Genomic DNA, 23,431 nt, shown 5'->3' on the forward strand with positions numbered 1-23,431 from the left:
TATAGTATGGGATGGGCCCCTAATCACATATTTAAACCTTTCCTCTAAGGGACAGAGTTAAAACTGATGCTCTTGGAGAGTTTGCACACTGAGCACTCATACAGAGACTAGAATTTAAATTTCAGAAAATGTAGATGGCAGGGACTCAAGATTTTTATTTTTTTTGGCGCCTTGAGGCTGGCTGGGAAGCTCTGAGTGAAACTCCCAACAATGCTAAATTTGAAACATACAGGAAAAGGGCCCTTTTCTGTTTTATACTCTGTTCTTTCAGATTTCCACCATTCAGGATTTCTGAGAGACCAATTGTTAGCTAATTTCCATGATGGCACTTCTGTATTTTGTGGCAACTATAAAGCTTGTGATGCCTACCCTGTGGCTGAGTTATAGAAATCAAGCAATTGGTTGCTAGGCAATCAGCAGAATTTGGAGAGAGGGGATGCAGGGACCGAGCATTTCAAAATGTAACACCTTAAGCACAAATCATCTATCTTTTCTACAGGTGGGACAGAAAAATTGCTCAGGGTCACTCAACTCAATGGCAGCAAGCTTTTGTTGGTTGTTGGGATCTACCTGTCTCGAGAGACAATGGAGAGCATCTCTGGGGTAGGGACAGAGTCAAAATACATGATACAATTCTGTCATTAAAAAAAACACCCCACACCTTTGCTCCAAGGAACTCAGTGAAGTGCACACTGTTTTCTCATCTACCAATTCAATTTTATCTTGCTAACAACCTTGTGAAGTAGGTGAAGCCATGGGAATGATTAACCCAAGTTCACTCGGGGAACTTTAGGACTGCATGGGAATTTGAAACCAAGACTGTCAGAGCAATCTCATTATTAAAGGTGAAGGGACCCTTGGCCATTAGGTGCAGTCATGACCGACTCTGGGTTTGCGGCGCTCATCTCGCTTTATTGGCCGAGGGAGCCGGCGTACAGCTTCCTGGTCATATGGCCAGCATGACTAAGCCACTTCTGGAGAACCAGAGCAGCACACGGAAACACCGTTTACCTTCCCGCCGGAGTGGTACCTATTTATCTACTTGCACTTTGAGGTGCTTTCGAACTGCTAGGTTGGCAGGGAGCTCACCCCGTTGCGGGGATTCGAACCGCCAACCTTCTGATTGGCAAGTCCTAGGCTCTGCGGTTTAACCCACAGCGCCACCCATGTCCCATCTCATTATTAGTAGTCTTCTAATAAATAAACTTGAGACAGCAGCAACAAAATCCTGAAATTCTCTGATTTTTTAATATATATTTTTTAGAAATCTTGCAGTGATTTTATTTTTGTAACATATTCCTTCCTTCATCTTGGTTTTTTTTATTGTTCTTCTTCTCGACCCCCTGCTAAATTGCATATAAACATCTTTGTGTTCAGACTTTCCCTGTCAGTGAACTTCTGGAATGACAACTTGGCATGCATGTTAAAATTTCAAGACTTCTCCTGAGAATTCTGTAGAGCAAAGGAGGTTTTCCCTTGGTGTTTGTTAGACACCAATGGGCCTAAACTTTCCAAGCACTTGACTCATCACTGTCGTTCACACTTGACAGATACAACTGTGTCACTCTATTGTTGAATCATCTGTATATTTTCTGAAGGATCTGTCAAGTTCAAGCACACATTTAAAATCACCCACTGAGTTTTCATTGGTTTTTAAGATATATGCATATTTGTTAGTTACCTTTGTGGCATAAATTCTCTAGCTGATGTGAAAACCATTGAAGTGGTTTGATTAGTATGAAACTATTAATTGGCCATGACCGAAAATAATAAAAAAATATGAAAGTGCTCAGTTTCTTTATACATTTTTAAAAGCTCAGGAAAAGAATGCTTAGAAGTGCTTTATAAAAATAACCATCTTGCAGTAGGGGGGAGCTGTCAGGTTTCAGATGTTTGCTACTGAGGCTCCCTCAAATATCTAACGTACGTATGTTTGGGATATATGATAAATATCCACACCACATCCCTGCCTGACAGCTGATGCCTCACAGTTCTGTGGCAGCTTTCTTTGAGATGCTGCCTGTTAACCAAGCAAACTTGGCATGATGTGACAGGTAAGTGCCTCAGCTCCCCAATTTCGCTCCCGTTCAGGGATATCTAGGCATGCTGATGTTGTCAGGACTAAAGAGGCTCATGTGAAGTTCATAAGCATTGCCTCAAGATTGCCCATTAGCTAGTCAGCATAACTGGCTTCTCTTCAACCAAATGAACTTTTTTTCTGCTTCATGCACTTGTGACCCAGGTAGCAGCAAGGTGCTCGGATAGAGCCAATGGTTATGAATTGCGGCACATAAATGTTGTTGTTAGTGCTGGTATGCCAGCTACCACTGGGCGAGAGGGACTGGCATAGTTCACCTATTGTGATAATCAGTGGGCAGCATCCACTCTGTTGGCATCCTATCTTGCCTATTTTTTTGTGCTAAAAGAAAGATAAAGGACCCCTGACAGTTAAGTCCAGTTGCAGATGACTCGGGGGTTGCGCCATTCATCTCGCTTTACAGGCCGAGGGAGCCAGTGTTTGTCCATAGACAGCTTTCTGGGTCATGTGGCCAGCATGACTAAGCCGCTTCTGGCGAACCAGAGCAGCGCACGGAAACAGCATTTAACTTCCTGCCAGAACGGTACCTATTTATCTACTTGCACTGGTGTGCTTTCAAACTGCTAGGTTGGCAGGAGCTGGGACAGAGCAACGGGAGATCACCCCGTCACAGGGATTCGAACCGCCAACCTTCTGATCGGCAAGCCCAAGAGGCTCAGTTGTTTAGATCACAGTGCCACCCACGTTGTATTTTGTGCTTACAAACAGGAAAAAAATCAGGTAGGATGTGGGGACACCAAAAGGAACACGTACCCACAATTTCATTAATATCAGAGGCTGAGGGGTAAGAAGGCAGATACAGAAGTGTGCCCCCATCTGCAGTCCACCTCTTCCCTGTTCACCTGCCCCCCTCATTCTTCCATGCCATCTGCCAATGGGGGCTTTTGAGGGGAGCAGCTAAAGGACTGCAAATCTCTCCAATTTTCCTCCTCCTACTGGTTTTTCAGAAGGATGGTATGTAAAGGGGAATCCTGTGTGTGTTTTGATTAAGTGGTCTATAAATCTTCCGAAAGAAAAAATAAATATCATATTTTGGTGATTTTATTAGGCCTGCTTATTTTTGAACTGTTAAATTCACCGGTTTCTGCTTATGAATATTTGTATTATTCTATGTAAATAATTATATGCTTCAGGTTAAATTAGGTCAAACAAAGCAAATTTATTAATGATGGAAGGTTCATAGCTGCAGGTGCACTTCTGAATAGGTGTCGTTGAAGCTGTTCATCTGTGTACATGAAGCTTCTGTTTCTCTAGGTACAAGAACTGGTACAAGCATTTCACTGGCACTGTGCTAGAAAATAGTTCAAGGAAAGGAACACTTCTGAATAACTAAGGCTGCAATCTTCACTCCATTTACCTAGGAGCCGCATTGAATTCAATAGGGTTGAGTAGATATGGTTAGGATCGCGCTGTTGGGATATGATACAGCATGGTGGGTGCCAATGCAGAATGGCATTCAGCATCTGAAATGTATAGCATTCTTTCTTGTGCAGACCCTCCAAGTGCCCCTATTTTCCATCCTAATGAAAACCCAGGAGGAGGAGGAAAACTGGAGAGATTTGCAGTCCTTTAGCTGCCCCTGTTTTCCAGATTTACAGAAATCATCCTGGTTTCTGATTTGATCCCAGAATGTCCTGTTTTTCCTTAAGACGTCCCTATTTTCATTGGAGAAATGTTGGAGGCTATGGAATTATGTGACCTCCGAGTCAAGTAACTATACAACCTTTAGAAGACATCTGAAGGCAGCCCTGTATAGGTAAGTTTTTTTCCAATTTTTAATGTTTTATTATGTTTCTATATACAGTGGTACCTCGGGTTACATACTGTCAGAGCTGCCTCCAGGTCCCAGCTCACAGAGGACCAACGCTAGGCTGTAGTTATGTACAAAAGTCTTTATTGAGATTCAGTCTCCATTTTAAAGCCGCAGCGTGCAGCTCTACGTCCCGACCTTAGACCGGCGAAGTCCCGTCTGAGTCTCCTCCCCCTCCACACCAGTTTAAGACTCTCGCTTTGCTCCACCTCTTCCTAAGTTCCTTTCTCCTCTGGGCCCTCCTGCCCGCTAGGGTCTCATCCTTCCTGGACTCCTCTGACGCTGACCCTGACGATTCTTGCCCCTCCTTCCGGCGGGCTTTAGGACCTGGTTCCCTATCCGGGCTACCTTCTGTGCCGCTCGCCTGTACCTTTGAACTTGGCGCGCGCGCCCAGCCTGCAACTTTCCTCTTAACCGTTAACTCGCTCTCCGATGGAGGCGTGGTCAACCCTGACTCATCTTCTCTCGCTGGTGGTGCATATGTGGGCTCTGACACCTGGGACTCCTCCCCCCCACTACGCTCTGGTGGGGAAGCTGTTCCTGATTTCCAACTGCTGCTCTGGGAGTCCCCGCTGGTCCCTTGCTTCTGGGGTGTCCCCCTTGGGTCGCCCCTTGCCCTGCCCATCGGCGCCCCCTTCTGTGAATCTTCCGATTCGCTGGAGAGGCTCATGGAATCTATCGGGCTGCTGTCATATTCTCCTACGCTGCCCTCGGATTGCTCCCCCTCGCTTTCCATCTCCTCTCCTCCCTGCGCTCCCGCTGAGTCCCTGACACATACGCTTCAGGTTACATACGCTTCAGGTTACAGACTCCGCTAACCCAGAAATAGTGCTTCAGGTTAAGAACTTTGCTTCAAGATGAGAACAGAAATTGTGCTCCGGCTGCGCGGCAGCAGCAGGAGGCCCCATTAGCTAAAGTGGTGCTTCAGGTTAAGAACAGTTTCAGATTAAGTCCGGACCTCCGGAATGAATTAAGTACTTAACCCGAGGTACCACTGTATGTTGGAGGCCACCCAGAGTGGATGGGGCAACCCAGTCAGATGGGTGGGGTTATAAATATTATTAATAATAATAATAATAATAATAATAATAATAATAGATAAAACATCCCTATTTTCATCAGAGAAATGTTGGAGGGTATGCTTTGTGATTCATTCTGCACTACTGCCAGCATAAGCAAACAGCCACACAAAGGAAATGCTGTTATTTGGCCCGAATGACCGCTTGTATAACAGAGACCATCAGGACAGTCATATTTGCTTTGTGAATGACAAAGTGTCATTATGGGAAGTGATGTGAGGACTTGCCACACGGAGAAGTTGCAAGTGAATCAAAGGTAAAATCATTTGCTGTGGGTGGCAAGAAAAGGAAGCACTGGCCATAAGATCAGCAGGCTTTCCGTGACACTGGATCTCCATTTATATTAATCTCCCTTTTGCTCATTCTGCCTTGCCCAGTGTGTGAGAGTGTAGAAGGGGGAAAACAGAAGCATTTGTTATTCTGACATGCATGTGAAACAGGTATTATCCCAAAGCACTTTTTTCCTGCTGGGCAATAAAACTGTGTGCCACAGAGAAATGAGTCCATTCCACATAAACAGCAGAATCTGATCAAAACAAGAAGTGCCTTTACAAGCATTTTTATTCAATTTTTTTTCTTTCTCTCTCTCTCCCCTTTTCAATCTTGATTGCTACTGCTTGGAACACAAACAAGATGCACATTTCAGGGCCACCCCGCTAGGAGATGAGAGATACCGGAATACAGTTTGCAAGATACCACTTTCAATTACCATTTCCAATTGCATTACTGACAGCCTTGATTATCATAAAACTTCCTAGGTGGGTGATATTTCTAGAAAATCAGTACTCAAAGCCAGCCATGCAGTATGAGGAGGCGGCTAGGATAGTGCACAAAATTGCTTCCAGACAGGTTTTAAAATAAATCCTGCAAAGATTTGCTGAGAATCTAGGGCATCCTGTTTTTTAAATAAAGCATTTAACCATATTCCACACACATACAAATAACCAACAAACAACACCAACACCCATATGCACAGTAATAGCTATCTGCAGTCCTAAACCCACTTACTTGGGAGTAAGTCCCATTATATTCAATAGGACTTACTTCTGAGTATGCGTGGTTAGGATTGTGCTGAAAATCAATGAAAATCAAGATTTCATTAGCAGGACAAATAATCAATTTAATTTGCCCCAAAGTAAGTTTCTATGGCTGTAATCTTATATATACTTAACTAAGTCCCACTGAATTCTCTATTGTTATGATTATTATTTATTAAATTTCTATATCACCCTCATCATAGGGCAATTTAAAATACAAAAATACATAACATAGTAGCAAACAAAAACAATATGTCCCATACAGTTTAAAAGTTTAATAATCCAAGGCCTGGGAGAAGAGGAATGTTTTTGCCTGGCACCTAAAGATATGTAACAAAGGAACCAGGCAAGTCTTCTCTAAATTACATGAAAGGACTGGACTCTCTTGCAAATATTATTATACTTCTTGCTTTTAGCTCTGCATACAGCAAACATTCAGAAAGTAAAATCCAAGTGAAAAGTTGAATTTTTAAAAACATTTTATTTATTTTTCACCAACCTGAATAATAGTTCTTAAATATCTGGGTGACAGTTTTTATTGTTATTGTTTTTATTTTTGTAAGTATGCAATATGACACCAAGTTGACTGCCTGGATAAGTTTAAAAAGAGAGAGAAAGGTAGATAAGCAACTCCCTGAATGGTATTAACAGTGCAATCCTATATATATCTACGCAGAAGGAAGACATATTGAATTCAGTGGTATTTACTTCCAGGTATTCTTCTTATGCAGACTAAGATCCACAGATAAGTGTGAATCGTCCAACACTGCAAAATCCATATAGTGAATAAATTTACAAGGCATGATGCAGATAAGAAATTTGTTGTGACTCAGACTTCCGGATTGGCGCCATCGCCGAATGGCGGACTCCCTCCGAGCTCCGGAGGGAGTCTGCTCGGCAGGGGCTGGGTTCTACCGCGCCGGCGACGCGGGGACCCTCAAAAACCATGGGCGCTGAAACCCATGGGCATGGTGACTCGGCTGGCACCGTTTGCGCCCCCCCGACCACGCGAAGGAGCCTTTTTAAAGGCTGCGGAGCGGGTGACAGGGGGTGGTGGTGCTGTGAGTCCTCCGCTTCCCCTGCCGAGCGAAGCCGCATGCCATTTGGCGGAGAGCGCTGACTTCTTCCATTGAAAATCTGGACTTAAAAGAACAACCCGTGAGTAATTGGAACTTGGATTAAAAAGGGGAATAAATTTTTTCTTAAATTCGGAGCGAGCGGGGGAGGTATAAAAAGGAAGTCAACCTCCCCCCTGTTGTAGAGGAGCTAAAGCAAAGGACCTGACAACTAAGATCGAGCACAACCTTTTCTTTTGATAAAGATATTAATTTCACGATGGAAAATTATAAGCTGGGCTGGAGGAGAAGAGTGGAATGTGAATTAAAATACAACCCCCCCCCCGGAAGCCCCGGGAGCGATCCGTGAGAGCGCCTGGAGAGGAGAAATAGAGGTTTTGACAGCTGTCAAAGGAGCTGCCAAAACTGAAGAACAAAAAGAGAACTTTGTTACGAGGACTTTGCTGGTTACATTTGTTATAAATTGGATATAAACTGTTTAAAACAAGGAATAATAAGTTACTTTGACTGGTGGGTGAGATCGGGAATGAAACTGAGTTACTATAATCCCTCTAGAGGAGCTGTGGGTTATTACAAGTATCGCTGGCATGGAATTTGAATCGGACATTTTATCTCCTGGGAAACTGCAGAAATGGAACACTATTTTGTCTACAGAGGTCTACACACTAAAGGAGACAATAGATTTATCTATTGAAGAATGGAAGGGACTTGACGTAATGTTTTGTTCCTGAATAACAAAGCCTCTGTAGAGGAATTACAAGCTTTTTGGAATTAGAACATTTGTGCAGGAGAGCAGGGGGGGAAAAAAAGAAAAAAAAAGAGGAGAAGAGAGAACATCAAGAACAACAAGAAAAACAAGAACTGGACAAAGTTGGAAGATAGACCCTTTCTAAGATTGGACATTTGAAATTAAAGATGATTAAAAGACGGTAAAGATTACTAAAAAGACGGCAAAGCGGACTGGTGAAGGATTATGGCTTAGATTATGGTTCAGATGTGGGAGCTCCAGGAGACAGTGGATTTGATGGACATTGGGAACGCAACCGGGAAAGGGGGGAGGGAAATTTGGAATCCAAAGGGTGTTAAATTATATTTTATTCTTTTTTTAATTCTTTTATGTTAATCTGTATCTTATATTAAAGAGGGGAACTCGTGGAAGGGAACAGGTCGATTTTAGGGGATGGGAAAATATTTTTTAAATTGGGTTAATGATAATAATTTTAAAATTTGGGGTAAGAATTTGTTGAATCTATTTGAAAGAATTGGAATACAAGAGGGGGTGGGGAGGGGGAAGTCCTGGAAAGATGATATTGAAAATAAGGCCTTAAATTTGGATGTTTTTCTTTTTTTTGTTATATTTGAAAATCTTTAATAAATATTATTAAAAAAAAGAAAAGAAAGAAATTTGTTGTGACTAGCCATAGAAAACCTTCAACCATGCTGTACTTTAACATTAATCAATTGGAACATTTTTTTTAAAAAAACCAAAACCTTTAAAAAATCTAATTCTTCTGCACTCTGTCAAATTGCTATTGATCACACTGTAGGTACCAGAAAATCTGAATGAGACACTTTAAAAAGAGATAGCGCAAGAATACCTACTGTGTGCTTATAGTTTATGTTATGTTAATGAATTACTTATAGACCTTTCCAGTGAATGATGTCTCTCAAAGCAGATAACAAACTATGTATCCAGACATAGCTAATACAGTACAGTGGTACCTCGGGTTACATACGCTTCAGGTTACATATGCTTCAGGTTACAGACTCTGCTAACCCAGAAATAATGCTTCAGGTTAAGAACTTTGCTTCATGATAAGAACAGAAATCGTGGTGCGGCGGCAGCAGGAGGCCCCATTAGCTAAAATGGTCTTCAAGTTAAGAACAGTTTCAGGTTAAGAACGGACCTCCGAAACGAATTAAGTACTTAACCCGAGGTACCACTGTATGAAGGATCCATTTCCTTCACAACAGTATTAAAAGCTAAAATACAGTATGCCATATAGTAATAAAAGCTATGCATTATTTTAATAATCACCATGTATATCTACAGCCCAGGTTATAATTAAGCCTTAAAGTTCACAATGAAAAAACTGGGTCTTTAATGCCATTTAAAAGTATCAAGGGATACAGTTTGCCTAATCTTGGAATCAAATTGCACGATTGTGGGGCCACCACTGAAAAGACCCCACACCATATGCCTGCCAACTAGTTGTATTTACGGGTTATACAGAGGGCGTTGGGCAACTTTTTGTCTATGGGATTCATACCGGAGTGAATTTATACCATGTGTTGGCATCTTGCAGGTACGAATGAACTGGGCACCTCTTGTGGTCTTTCACACTGGAAATAAGAAACAACTTGCCTGATTGTAAAGTTAGATCAGTGAAATACTTGCTAAAAGTAGCAATGAATTTGCCTACATTCCCAAAGGTGATTAATTACTTCACTTTGAATTTGATCCTTATCCCCCATTCTAAGATTGCATTAAGAGGGAAGAGATTGGAAGGGGTTGACACACTTTGTTCCTTAATTTTCTCATCTTTTATATGAACATGGGATCACTCCTGATCCTGCAAAATTAAGTAGCTTAACACAGGGTTTCCAAGCTTGGTGTTCAGTTTTCTCTGGTGAAAGATGAAAAAAATAAAGAGCATATGAGTTCAGGGCCTGCTCCCCAAGTCTCCATGGGTATATTCTGTTGGTGTTTGGAGTTAAAATGCTCAGCAGCAGTTGAACTTAGCACTGAATCCCTGTTGGAGGAGCACACTTTGCCCTGAGAGTCTGAGTTTAGAGAAACCTGCGTTTATTTTAGGAAAGACATGCTTGATAGGAAAGCTCTCTAGTTCTCTCTAAGTAGGGTAGAGATGCCTTGGCCCACGTTTGTTCTTGCATCTCAGCAGAAGAGCCACAGAAGATTACTCCTTCCCCAAAGTGAGAATAAAAAATCACGAAGTAGAAAATGAGGCCATCAACCCTAAGAAACTACTACCTGAGAGAAGGTCAGCGTAGGTTCAGTGAGAAAGGACATTTTAGGAAACTTGGAGATTCTTTTCTATATGTCCTCTGTCCCATGCAGGCACATCAGCCTTCAGTAAAAGCTGAGTTGCATCCCAACACATGTTGTACAGTGGTACCTCAGGTTACATACGCTTCAGGTTACACATGCTTCAGGTTACAGACTCCGCTAACCCAGAAATAGTACCTCAGGTTAAGAACTTTGCTTCAGGATGAGAACAGAAATCATGCTCTGGTGGTGTGGTGGCAGCAGGAGGCCTCATTAGCTAAAGTGGTGCTTCAGGTTAAGAACAGTTTCAGGTTAAGAATGGACCTCCGGAACGAATTAAGTACTTAACCCTGTATTTCTTAACACTGTATTTCTAAGCATAATAGCATTTGTATACAGTGGAGATGAATCACTGTTTTGGGGGAGATGTAGTCTTAACAGCATAAGAAACAGGAAGCCGGGGGGGGAGAATATTTGGCCTGGTCCTAGAATGGAGCACTTGTTGTACATGCTTTGTTTATGAAACAACTTTTGGCTCAGTTGCATGACGCAACAGCATCACAGATGTGTTTTCAATTGCCTCAGCAGCCCCTGTATCCCACACAAGGTGGTAACCTCTAGTCAGTGCAGCCACACAGAGGAGCCTGATGCCACTGGGCTGTTGTTGCAAGTCAAGCAATCCAAAGCAGATCCCACCACTTAATTGCCCAGTGTACAGAAAGCAACAGACATATATGTGCTCTAGCTTTTCAGCCCAATGCACCCAAACCCTTCCGATTACAAACAAAACTGCATCTTGAATTTGTTTCTCCTAATTAGGCAGAGCACTGAGTGTTTCCCCACTGTTCCTCACTTGGTAATTTGTCACTCGCGGGGAATAACCACACCACGTTGCCCTAACCCCCAGCTATGCTGACTTGTTTTCCTGCCAAGTATGGTTTCGCTTCTCTCACAATTGTAGGTTGTCAGAATTGAAGGATATTTTTTCAGTCAAGTCACCGGTGAATGCCTGCTAATATGAATGTCAAGCCTCCGTGTGCAATGTTTGCTGCTGTTTTTTCAGCAGCATTGTAAATGCGTGGCAGCTCAGAGGCAGAAGTTCAAACGAAAGTGATATTGCTTAGCCTGACTCCTACTGATGCGTCCCTTGCTGATGAGAATGTCAGAGGCCCCAATTCTAATTCTTACTGAATGCCTTTATAACCATTATCAGCCTTACTTTAACAGGCACTGTGAGCCCGAGGTCAAACTAGTGCCTTCCTTCCTTTGAATCAATGAGCAAATGCTATCTTATTAGCATTCACTTGCACATAAGCTCGGCTGCCTGCAAAAGAACATTTTAAAGCGACAAAATGAGCGTATATTTACATATGGCAACTGAATGGAGCTTCCTTACCAACAAAAAGTTTCAGTATGCTAATTGGGAATATTCTACCTTGATCAAAAACTTGGCATTTGGGGAGAGTAGGATGAAAAAGAAAAGGAAAGGATGCAGCTTTGAAAGGAATTTGAACTTGCTATGACATAAGCTTGCCTGCCTCTGGAGCAGCTGAGTGCTGTTTTTGGAGCCATGCATAGTTTGTCAAGAGGCATTCACAAAGCAGTTCTTTAATAATTAATTAGTACTTTAACTCTCATGGCGCTGGATACATCTATTAGGATATCTGGTTTTAGCATTCTCTACAATGATGGACGTTAGGCTTGCAGGTGAATGGATAGCTTCTTATCTGAAAGGAGGACACAACTTAGGCAAGGTGCTGAAGTACATGGTAGCCAGTCACAGTTAGTTCAAATAGTAAACCCACTTTCCCTCTCTTCTCCAGAATTCTCAATCCTCTGGATTTCAGAAATGGGGACAAAACCACAATGGCCCTGTTTACAGAGTTTACTGGGACTGCTGCTTTGCTCTTTCCTAGTTCCCAATATAGAATACCCACTATATCACTTCAGTTTCTATTGGTTCTCTTCATAACACTTGTCAACACTCAGTTCTTTTTCTCTGCACTTGTGGTTTATTCTTACTCCTAATATTCCAAACACCCCACCATGCCCCTTTTTGTGATGTTTTCAGGTCACTTCTAGGCTTGATGTGATTCAGAGTTGTTCACATATTGAACGTGTGTAAATGGGTTGCCACTCTGGGCAGCTCCCAACAGAATATTAAAAACACAATAAAACATCAAACGTTAAAAACTTCCCTAAATAGGCCTGCATTCAGATGTCTTCTAAAAGTCAGATAGTTGTTTATTTCCTTGACATCTGATGGGAGGGCAGACCTGGGAGAAGAGAGGGTTGAAGAAGACTGGAAGAAATTCAAGATTTATCTACAAAAGTATTGTAATTTGGTTGAATGCTAAGAAGGATGCTAGATCATAAATAATTGCCTACCATTGAATTAGATTTGAATTTGACGATAAGTGAGATTGAGGGAAACATAAAATTTTTGGAGATTAGATTAAATTAACTGAACAAGATTTAAGAATATAAATAAGATGATAAATTGCTGGAAAAAATTTATAATGATGTAAGTGGGAGTGGGAGACGCGAGGGAGTCCAAAGAAGTTCTGAAAAATGTGTTATGATACATGTTATATTGTTTATTATTTTTGCATTTTGTATTTAAAAAAAATCTCAATAAATATTTATTAAAAAAAAAAAAAGACATCTGATGGGAGGGCATTCCACAGGACGGGCCCCACTACCGAGAAGGCCCTCTGCCTGGTTCCTTGTAACCTCACTTCTCGCAGTGAGGAACCACCAGAAGGCCTTCAGAGCTGGACCTCAGTGCCCGGGCTGAACAATGGGGGTGGAGACACTCCTTTAGGTATACTGGGCCGAGGCCGTTTAGGGCTTTAAAGGTCAGCACCAACACTTTGAATTGTGCTTGGAAACGTACTGGGAGTCAATGTAGGTCTTTCAGGATCAGTGTTATGTGGTTTTGGTGGCCACTCCCAGTCACCAGTCTAGCTGCCACATTCCGGATTAGTTGTTGTTTCTGTGTCACCTTCAAAGGTAGCCCCACGTAGAGCACATTGTAGTAGTCCAAGCGGGAGGTAATCAGAGCATGCAACACTCTGGCAAAACAGTGCGCAAACAGGTAGGGTCTCAGCCGGTGTACCAGATGGAGCTGGTAGACAGCTGCCCTGGACACAGAATTGATCTGTGCCTCCACGGACAGCTGTGAGTCCAAAATGACTCCCAGGCTGTGTCCCTGGTCCTTCAGGGGCACAGTTACCCCATTCAACACAAAGTGCCATCCTTCATCTCATTTCAATCAATATAGTATGCTGTAGAACAGGAGCTCAATGATAGTCAAGCAGAATGATCAGTTTACTGTGGACAGTTGCAAATTTGGAGGGTTGGTGCAAAGCACGTCTTTTCAACTCATTTCTCAACAAATGCCTGATCGTTTTCTAATTAAGCCTTTACTAGTCATATTCAACATCAAAAAAACGAAGATCATGGCTACTGGTCCCATCACCTCCTGGCAAATAGAAGGGGAAGAAATGGAGGCAGTGAGAGATTTTACTTTCTTGGGCTCCATGATCACTGCAGATGGTGACAGCAGCCACGAAATTAAAAGACGCCTGCTTCTTGGGAGAAGGGCAATGACAGGCCTAGACAGCATCTTGAGAAGTAGAGACATCACCTTGCCAACAAAGGTCCGTATAGTTAAAGCTATGGTTTTCCCAGTAGTGATGTATGGAAGTGAGAGCTGGACCATAAAGAAGGCTGATCGCCGAAGAATTGATGCTTTTGAATTATGGTGCTGGAGGAGACTCTTGAGAGTCCCATGGACTGCAAGAAGATCAAACCTCTCCATTCTGAAGGAAATCAGCCCTGAGTGCTCACTGGAAGGACAGATTGTGAAGCTGAGGCTCCAGTACTTTGGCCACCTCATGAGAAGAGAAGACTCCCTGGAGAAGACCCTGATGTTGGGAAAGATGGAGGGCACAAGGAGAAGGGGGCGACAGAGGACGAGATGGTTGGATAGTGTTTTCGAGGTTACCAGCATGAGTCTGACCAAGCTGCGGGGGGCAGTGGAGGACAGGAGTGCCTGGTGTTCTCTGGTCCATGGGGTCACGAAGAGTCGGACACGACTAAACGACTAAACAACAACAACAACAGTCATATTGGAGACAGCCGCAGAGGACACGCACCCACACAGTGAAAATCTCTCTTCGTCACAGTCACGGTTACTGCTATGGCTCGCCAGTGCAGTCTTAGGATGGCAATTGGAAAATTATAGAGTGCTTTCTGGAGTATATTCAGCCCAAATCTGTAAATCTGATGTTGGGAGAAGTAATATGTTTCCAGAGAGTGTGGTAGGCTTAAGCTAGGCTATAAATAACTAGGTGACCTTTCGGGTGTACTGAATTTTGTTAAAATATTGGAAGGCAGAAGGCAGCATGAGGAGGGGGAAATCCCACCTTCAGATAATCACAAGGTAACCCTCAGGAACCATTATATAAACTCCTTCCTATTTAAAGTTTGTATTACTGGAGACAATTTTGAGACCCCATTTCTATAAAAGGCTAATTCAATCCATAATGACTAGTCAGGTACGGTGTCATCACTCTGTTTTAAGCTTCTAACTGTGCAAGGTTCACATAGCCCTTGCTGGATATAACATTTTAATGCCGAAAAAGCAGGGATTAATAGTGCTGAATAAAAAGAACTTGGCAAGGGTCGTTTCTCATATCCCTCTCCTTGCTACTACTTACAACAATTCATTTAAATTCATTTAAAACGGAAATAATCTCTACTTATTTATATGAGATCTCATTTCTGTCTCAACCAAGCTTTTATTAATTCTGCTTTATATTAACTGATTCCACCGAAGGGAAGCAAACACATTTATGCACTGCAGCCAAATAAAACCAAATATATTTTAGACGTAGCTATTATGATCCTCTCTATATTCTGTCACTATGAATGGAAGAGGCACAAAGTATTGGGAGGAGGGTCTGTGTGCCCAAGAAAGGGAGAATCAGATCAGGGGGATCATTTGTGGTTGGCCTTATCTGGTTCTTAAGGCAAGTGCAGTGACGGTGTCACCACTGCATTACTGACCATAGTTTAGCCACAGTTTGTTAGGTTCTGATGAAATGACAAGCTGTGGTTTATTAAAAAAGCAGAACGCAGACTACAGAACGAGTATCTGAGCTCAAGGTTCACTAAGGATCATTCACACAACACAAAACATTGTGACATCTCAACCAGCTCAACTTGTGACATAGTTCCCTAGCATCTCTGCATGTCTATAACTCATTCCTGTGTTAGTTTCATATAGTGTGCTGCCATGCTTACTTGGAAGCAGGGCTATGCTTTTAGCTTGCTTCCATCCTCCCCAAGGCACATCATATCTCCTTCCACCAGCAACTTGCATTTGCCTGCTTTTGTCTGAAGTGAAACCCAAACATATGACCTGCCACTCATATGCAGAGGCACCATGCATTTGGGAACCCTGCAAAACTCGTGGTCCTCATGATCCCTTCCAACTCTACAATTCTATGAGTCGATGTATGACTAGTCATTGTAGTAGTAAAAGGTAAAGGGACCCCTGACCATTAGGTCCAGTCGTGGCCGACTCTGGGGTTGCGGCGCTCATCTTGCTTTATTGGCCGAGGGAGCCAGTGTACAGCTTCCGGGTTATGTGGCCAGCATGACTAAGCCGCTTCTGGCGAACCAGAGGAGCGCACGGAAACGCCGTTTACCTTCCCGCTGGAGCGGAACCTATTTATCTACTTGCACTTTGATGTGCTTTCGAACTGCTAGGTTGGCAGGAGCAGGGACAGAGCAAGTCCTAGGCTCTGTGGTTTAACCCACAGTGCCATAATAATAATAATAATAATAATAATAATTTATTTATACCCAGCCCATCTGGCTGAGTTTCCCCAGCCACTCTGGGCGGCTTCCAACAAAAGATTAAAAATACATTAAAACATCAGTCATTAAAAACTTCCATAAACAGGGCTGCTTTGAGATGTCTTCTAAACGTCAGATAGTTGTTTATTTCTTTGACATCTGATGGAGGGGGGGGTGTTCCCTGTAACTTGGCTTCTCGCAGTGAGGGAACTGCCAGAGGGCCCTCAGTGCTGGACCTCACTGTCTGAGCAGAATGATGGGGTTGGAGACGCTCCTTCAGGTACTCTGGGCCAAGGCCGTTTAGGGCTTCAAAGGTCAGCACCAACACTTGGAATTGTGCTCAGAAACGTACTGGGAGCCAATGTAGGTCTTTCAAGACTGGTGTTATGTGGTCTCGGTGGCTGCTCTCAGTCAACAATCTAGCTGCCACATTCTTGGATTAGTCACCATTGTTCATCCCCATATATCACATTCTGACCATTGTAAATAGTAATCTAATTGTATTCAGTAAGTGGGGTACATTTGTGACTAAAATGACATATGAATTGGGCTCATAGCTCACATTCATAGGTAAAACAGCTCTGCAGATAATAGTCTACTAACATATAAAAGGAATGGATTGTTAAACAGATGTAGTTTTGCAAAACACAACGAAGTGCAATCGCTGGCCTCACACTTCTACACAATCCCATCTGTTTATAACCTTGGGGAATAGGAAGAACATTTTTTTTGGGGGGGGTCCTGACATTCCTCCAAATTCCAATGGAAAGTCGCACTTTTCTGTTCCAAGCAACATTTTAAACATTCCCTGAATCTCCTAACTAAGAAGTAAAGGAAGCAGTACTTCCTTTCATTGAGAAACTCTCCCACACATACGGCAAGGAGCCACCTATTTCTGGAAATCTCCTGCCTTCTTTGTTTTCACAGATACGTGTGTATGACGCATCTAGTTTCCTCTTTGGTCCCCAATAGGGTAGTATCTACTTAGCAAGCCTCTGCTTTAAGGGAGTTAGGAAGCATATAAACTTTTATTAGGGCGTCCTTTCGATGCTTAGTATTATCATGGGTCCAACTGTTGCCCTGCTCTTGTGGTCGATGATAAAAGCAAAACTTCTAAACAAACCACAGGGTAAGATTTCTTCCCTGATATCAGTATTAGTCTGTGAAGAATACTAACTATCTGACACTGCTCGTCCTGTTCCATTTATGGGCTCTAGCATAGGTCATATGTGTTGTGTGAAACCTAACCTTCCCATTTGTCAGCTTTTGTTTTCACTACCCAGGTGCAACTACAGTGGTACCTTGGTTGTTGAACTTAATCTGTTCCAGGATTAGCGCTATTAGCGGTTTAGCGGCTTTTAGCGGATCAGCTGATAAGCGGCTTAGGGCTTAGGAAAAGGGGGGAAAGGGGAAAAAAACCCCGCAGGAACTCGCAAGACATTTTCGTCTTGCGAAGCAAGCCCATAGGGAAATTTGTTTTGCGAAGCGCCTCCAAAACGGAAAACCCTTTCGTCTAGCGGGTTTTCCGCCTTGTGAGGCATTTGTCTTGCGGGGCACCACTGTATGTATGTGTATATCTATATCTATATCTATATCTATATCTATATCTATATCTATATCTATATCTATATCTATATCTATATCTATATCTATATCTATATCTATAGCTATATCTATAGCTATATCTATAGCTATATCTATAGCTATAGCTATAGCTATATCTATATCTATATAGATAGATATATATAGATATATATATATATATGACAGCAGACCTTTGCTCAGGAATAGGCAACATGGTTACTCTCCAGGTGCTGCTGAACTACAACTCCCATCACCATAAAACAATCTAAAAGCCACAAATAAAGAAACAAAAGTGTAAGTGCAACACAAAGTAGACCTGTTGAATTATTTGTGTTCATTAATTTCAATGGGTAACCAGACAGCAAAAAAACACATTCTGGAACAGTCAAGTTCGAAACTGATAGAGAAAAGCCAAAAAAGAAGTGGGCAAACCATTCTAGGGCATGAGTGCCACCACAGACATAGCACAGCCCTGCACTCAATCCTTACATCAGCCAAAGACAGGACGTGGAATAAAGCCTTCCCCACAAAGATCTCAGGAAATGGAAATGTTCCCAGAGATGTTCCCTAAGATAAGCAAGGGCCTGAGATGCCCCCACTGTGAATTGTGGAGTCCAAAATACAGTGCCTCCTGCTCACTGTAACAAGAGAGGGCATTTTCACGCTAACAATACCAGCAGGTACGTAGTGTCATTTTAGGTTTTAAATTTGCCAGAGCAGTTAGTTGTATTGCCTGGCAGTGCTCAGATTTAGATTTACTGGCTTCTCCAGGCAGACTCAGTAGCAGCTGATCTGCCTGGAAACATGGATTTCAGCAAGCTCAGGAAAGAAGGAAATATTTATTATATCAGGTACATAGGAAGCTGCCTTATAATGAATCAGACCATTGACCCAGCTAGATCAGTACTGTTTGCCAGTTGTGGTCAGTGGGGTGGGGTGGCTCATCTGATCTACCATCTGTTGCTTATTGGGAGGTACACAGGAAGTGGTGGCAAGGTGGCAAAATTGGTGTACCACAAATGCACCAGCAGGAGCACCAAATTGGCTCCGCTGATGCATTTGCACCATGCTGACCTCACCTCCACCTCTATCCTTACCGTCTGTTGTTGTTGTTGTTTAGTCGTGTCTGACTCTTTGTGACCCCATGGACCAGAGCACGCCAGGCAATCCTGTCTTCCACTGCCTCCTGCAGTTTGGTCAAACTCATGCCTAGTAGCTTGAGAACACCGTCCAACCATCTCATCCTCTGTCATCCCCTTCTCCTTGTGCCCTCCATCTTTCCCAACATCAGGGTCTTTTCCAGGGAGTCTTCTCTTCTCATGAGGTGGCCAAAGTATTGGAGCCTCAGCTTCAGGATCTGTCCTTCCAGTGAGCACTCAGGGCTGATTTCCTTCAGAATGGATAGGTCTGATCTTCTTGCAGTCCATGGGACTCTCAAGAGTCTCCTCCAGCACCATAATTCAAAAGCATCAATTCTTTGGCAATCAGCCTTCTTTATGGTCCAGCTCTCCAGCGTCATAACTTTTCTATGCCTGTTGTCTTTGTCCATGGAGTTTTCTTGGCAGGGATACTGGAGTGGCTTGCCGGTTCCTGCTCCAGGTGTATCACGTTTGGTCAAAACTCTCCACTATGACCTGTCCATCTTGGGTGGCCCTGCACAGCATAGCTCATAGCTTCTCTGAGTTATTCAAGCCCCTTCGCCCTCTAACTCCTGGCAACTAGCAGGTGATGGGGGAGTCAGGTGAGCTACCATTGTGTACATTGACTGGCAGCAGGTCTTTCTCCAGGGTTGCAGACAGAGTCTATTCCAGCCCTACCTGGAGACAGACTCTTTTCTGTATGGAAAAGAGATGCTCTGCCTTTGAGCTAGGGCCTTTCTCCTGGTGAAAGGTGAAAGTTGTCACACAGGCCTCAGCACCAACACAGGACTGTTGGTACTTCCCTTCCAGATGTATGGTGGAGCCGTCTTGCTACCGCTCATCACTTGGTGTTGTCCGTTGCCACTGTACTGTCAGTGCTAAATGTGCGTGTAAAGAAGCAATATGGCTGTTTGTGTTGGACAAGGCCATCCAAATGGTTGGATTCTGTACTAGTGGATTGATAGCATGTTTCAAGAGGGTAAGCACAAGGCAGTCACTCATCAATAAGTCCTTGTGCTGGGATTGCTGTCACTCATGGCCAACTTCTGGAATCTCTGCCAAGGTTACTATATGCTATTAAAAGCATCACAAGGAATCATTCCCTGGGGCATGTCATGCGAATAAGCTATTATTCCTTCTGTAACAATTTTTGCCATAAGTTGTTAGAAGAGTTTGACCTGGCTGATCAAAGGGACGAGCTTTCAAAATTTGAACTACATGAATAACTTCAGTAGCTGGCAGAAATTGAAGCCCTTTATCCCATTACATGGGCATAAAATTTACTTTTAAGGCATATTAAGAGACCTCAAGCTACATAAAGTTTGAAAGAAGGAAGGCATTGTATATAGACCACTTTTCATAATTCAAACAAGCAGTATGGTCGTAATTTTCATTTCCTTACAAGCCCTAGGAACAGAGAAAGAAGCTGTTTTGGAAGCCACAACTTTTTTTGCCAGAATATCGGGGGTAAATAGGTATCTCCTTCCACAGCCAAATTTTAATTGAGGATTGGTATAGCAAAGTCCGCAATGTTCCTTTAACATTTCATTGTTGTTTTCTGTGGCCAAAGGCAGGGGGCAGGACTGTCACGACGAACAGGCTTTCCACTGCTGTCTTAGCTTCTTTTTATTTCACAGCCTTCCACAAGAATGCAAAGTGGGTCAAGGCCTTTGCAGAACTTCCCCCAAGATACAGTAAAAGAAAAAAAAAGCGTGAGGGGCTATGAAGGATTCAGCCACAAAGGATTCAAAGTGATGTCAGTGGCTAGAATCAAATGGCTGTTTTTGGATCACATTCCATGTTTAACTACCTTCATTATACCATGCTAGGGTACAATCCTGAGGACAATTATTAGTAAAATCCATTGAACTCAGTGGAACTTAATTTTGAGTAAACATGCTTAGGACTGTTTCAGAACATGGTTGGTGGATGGATGGTGGCTAACAGATTGAGGATGAATCCTGACAAGACAGAAATACTGTTTTGGGGGGACAGGAGGTGGGCAGGTGTGGAGGACTGCCTGGTCCTGAATGGGGTAACTGTGCCCCTGAAGGACCAGGTGTGCAGCCTGGGAGTCATTTTGGACTCACAGCTGTCCATGGAGGCGCAGGTCAATTCTGTGTCCAGGGCAGCTGTCTACCAGCTCCATCTGGTATGCCGGCTGAGACCCTACCTGCCCGCAGACTGTCTCACCAGAGTGGTGCATGCTCTGATTATCTCCCGCTTGGACTACTGCAATGCGCTCTATGTGGGGCTACCTTTGAAGGTAACCCGGAAACTACAACTAACCTGGAATGTGGCAGCTAGACTGCTGACTGGGAGCAGCTATTGAGACCACATAACACCGGTCTTGAAAGACCTACATTGGCTCCCAGTATGTTTCCAAGCACAATTCAAAGTGTTGGTGCTGACCTTTAAAGCCCTAAAAGGCCTTGGTTCAGTATACCTGAAGGAGCGTCTCTACCCCCATAGTTCAGCCCGGACACTGAGGTCCAGCACTTAGGGCCTTCTGGCAGTTCCCTCCCTGCCAGAAGCCAAGTTACAGGGAACCAGGCAGAGGGCCTTCTCGGTAGTGGTGCCCACCCTGTGGAACACCCTCCCATCAGATGTCAAAGAATTAAACAACTATTGGACTTTTAGAAGACATCTGAAGGCAGCCCTGTTTACGGAAGTTTTTAATATCTGAAGGACTATTGTATTTTAGCCTTTTGTTGGAAGCCACCCAGAGTGGCTGGGAAAACCCAGCCAGATGGGTGGGGTATAAATAAATTGTTGTTGTTGTTGTTATCATCATTTTGGCATTATGGGACTGTTGCTTATGTCACTCATGTTTTTCAACAGCTGCATGAACTGATAGGTGAATTCGACAGGAGATTTGGACAGAGGGATTGTCCATATGTTCCAGACAGGCAGCTCTCTTTCCCATTTTCATGAGATTCCAGGAAGGGAGTTGAAACCCTGAACTGTTCTCTGGGATCAGTGAGGGTCTACATATGAGGGAACAAACTGAAAGTTAATCCCGATAAATTGGTCTGACTTCTTAACAATAAACCCATTTTTTATCTATTGCAATAATCTTCCTCTGTATTTAAACCCTCTGTGCCTACTTAAGCTTTACTGCTCTGTATGCTACTGGTAACTGGATATTGGATTTGTATACACCTCTAAATGTCTAGAGGGCTCAAAGGAAATAGCAATGTATATTTAGAGTAGTGGCGCATTATTGCCACTGTTTTTTAATATAGTAACCAGCTGAGGGTGCAAGTCTACGGCACTGTTAAAAACAACAACACAACTCTGAGAGTTTCAAGTTTCCTAAGTTTTTTTCCTGGACAGGTCCCACTGAATTTAGTGTGAGCTACATAAAATTTCATAAAGTTGCATTGTACAAAAACAAAACAAAACAAAACTGATAGCATAGAAAGAATTTAAGAATTTAAGCTAATTTAGCCACTCTTAACCATGTGGCATAAGGGATGCGGGTGGCGCTGTGGGTTAAACCACAGAGCCTAGGACTTGCTGATCAGAAGGTTGACGGTTTGAATCCCCGCGACAGGGTGAGCTCCCATTGCTCAGTCCCTGCTCCTGCCCACCTAGCAGTTTGAAAGCACATGAAAGTGCAAGTAGATAAATAAGTACCGCTCCGGTGGGAAGGTAAACGGCATTTCCGTGTGCTGCTCTGGTTCACCAGAAGCGGCTTAGTCATGCTGGCCACATGACCCGGAAGCTGTACGCCGGCTCCCTCGGCCAATAAAGCGAGATGAGCACCGCAACCCCAGAGTCGGCCACGACTGGACCTAATGGTTAGGGCTCCCTTTACCTTTACCTTTATCCATGTGGCATGAATGTAGGTTAAATCTAATAATGTCATTGTGCTTGTGATTTGGCAAAGGAGGCTTGTACTCTGTCATAAAGGTTGTATCTGATACCATAGCTGAATCATCTGTGTTTTGGTAAGCAGCAGTAGTGTCATGTGTTCCATGGACGAAGCTATGGAACTGTCCTGATAGCAGCTAGGGCTGCTTTCTTGGGAAGGACTGGGCTAGGGCATGGTGATGGCAAGGTTTGGGTCATGCAGGCACACTGGCTCGAGCACTCGATTGGTGGCAGCGGTCCCACCGATGCGCCAATGCAGCTCAGACTTCACTGCTGCCATGTCCGATTCCTGCCGCATTGGCAGTGATGGCAATGTTGGAGGTTTGGCTCTGTCCCAACACATGCAGTGCTCCTCGTAGGCAGGTCATAACTGGTACAAATCCAATATCAAGAGGGACCGTAGCTCAGTTGCAGAACACATGCTTTGCATGCAGAAGGTCCTATGTTCAACCCAGAGCATCTCCAGGCAAGCAAGGATAAGAAAGACAATTGTCTGAGACCATAAACAGCTGTAGCTGGTCAGAATATAAAACAGTAGGCAAAAGTCAGACCTGGTATAAAGCAGCTTTCAATAGCCTATTGTCACTCTACATCCCAGCACCCACTACCACACCCTTCTCCCTAAAGAGTGGGTGTGTCTTCTTTTTGGAATTTAGAAACAAGCCATAAAGATATGGGTGGGTTTCCTTTTTGGGCAATCCTATTACAAGCATTATTGTTAATGCTTAAGAGTGTGCTATATAAGGATTGTAGGAAATGGAGGGATGAGAGGCCAGAAGTTCACACACCGGAAATCTCGAAGGGCTTAGATAAACCATTAAATTTGACTGCTGATATTTTCACAGGGCTCTTTCCAA

The 23,431-nt window shown here is 43.3% G+C and overlaps 1 protein-coding gene across 4 annotated transcripts in view; it reads right to left on the reverse strand.

Moving 5' to 3' along the window:
- The window catches only part of MACROD2 (mono-ADP ribosylhydrolase 2), a 992,621-nt gene that overhangs the window by 18,228 nt on the left and 950,962 nt on the right, over window positions 1-23,431 (reverse strand). The gene's annotated exons all lie outside the window — the stretch shown is intronic.

The sequence above is a fragment of the Podarcis cretensis genome (assembly GCF_951804945.1).
Source record: "Podarcis cretensis genome assembly, chromosome: 3".
NCBI classification, from domain to species: Eukaryota; Metazoa; Chordata; class Lepidosauria; order Squamata; family Lacertidae; genus Podarcis; species Podarcis cretensis.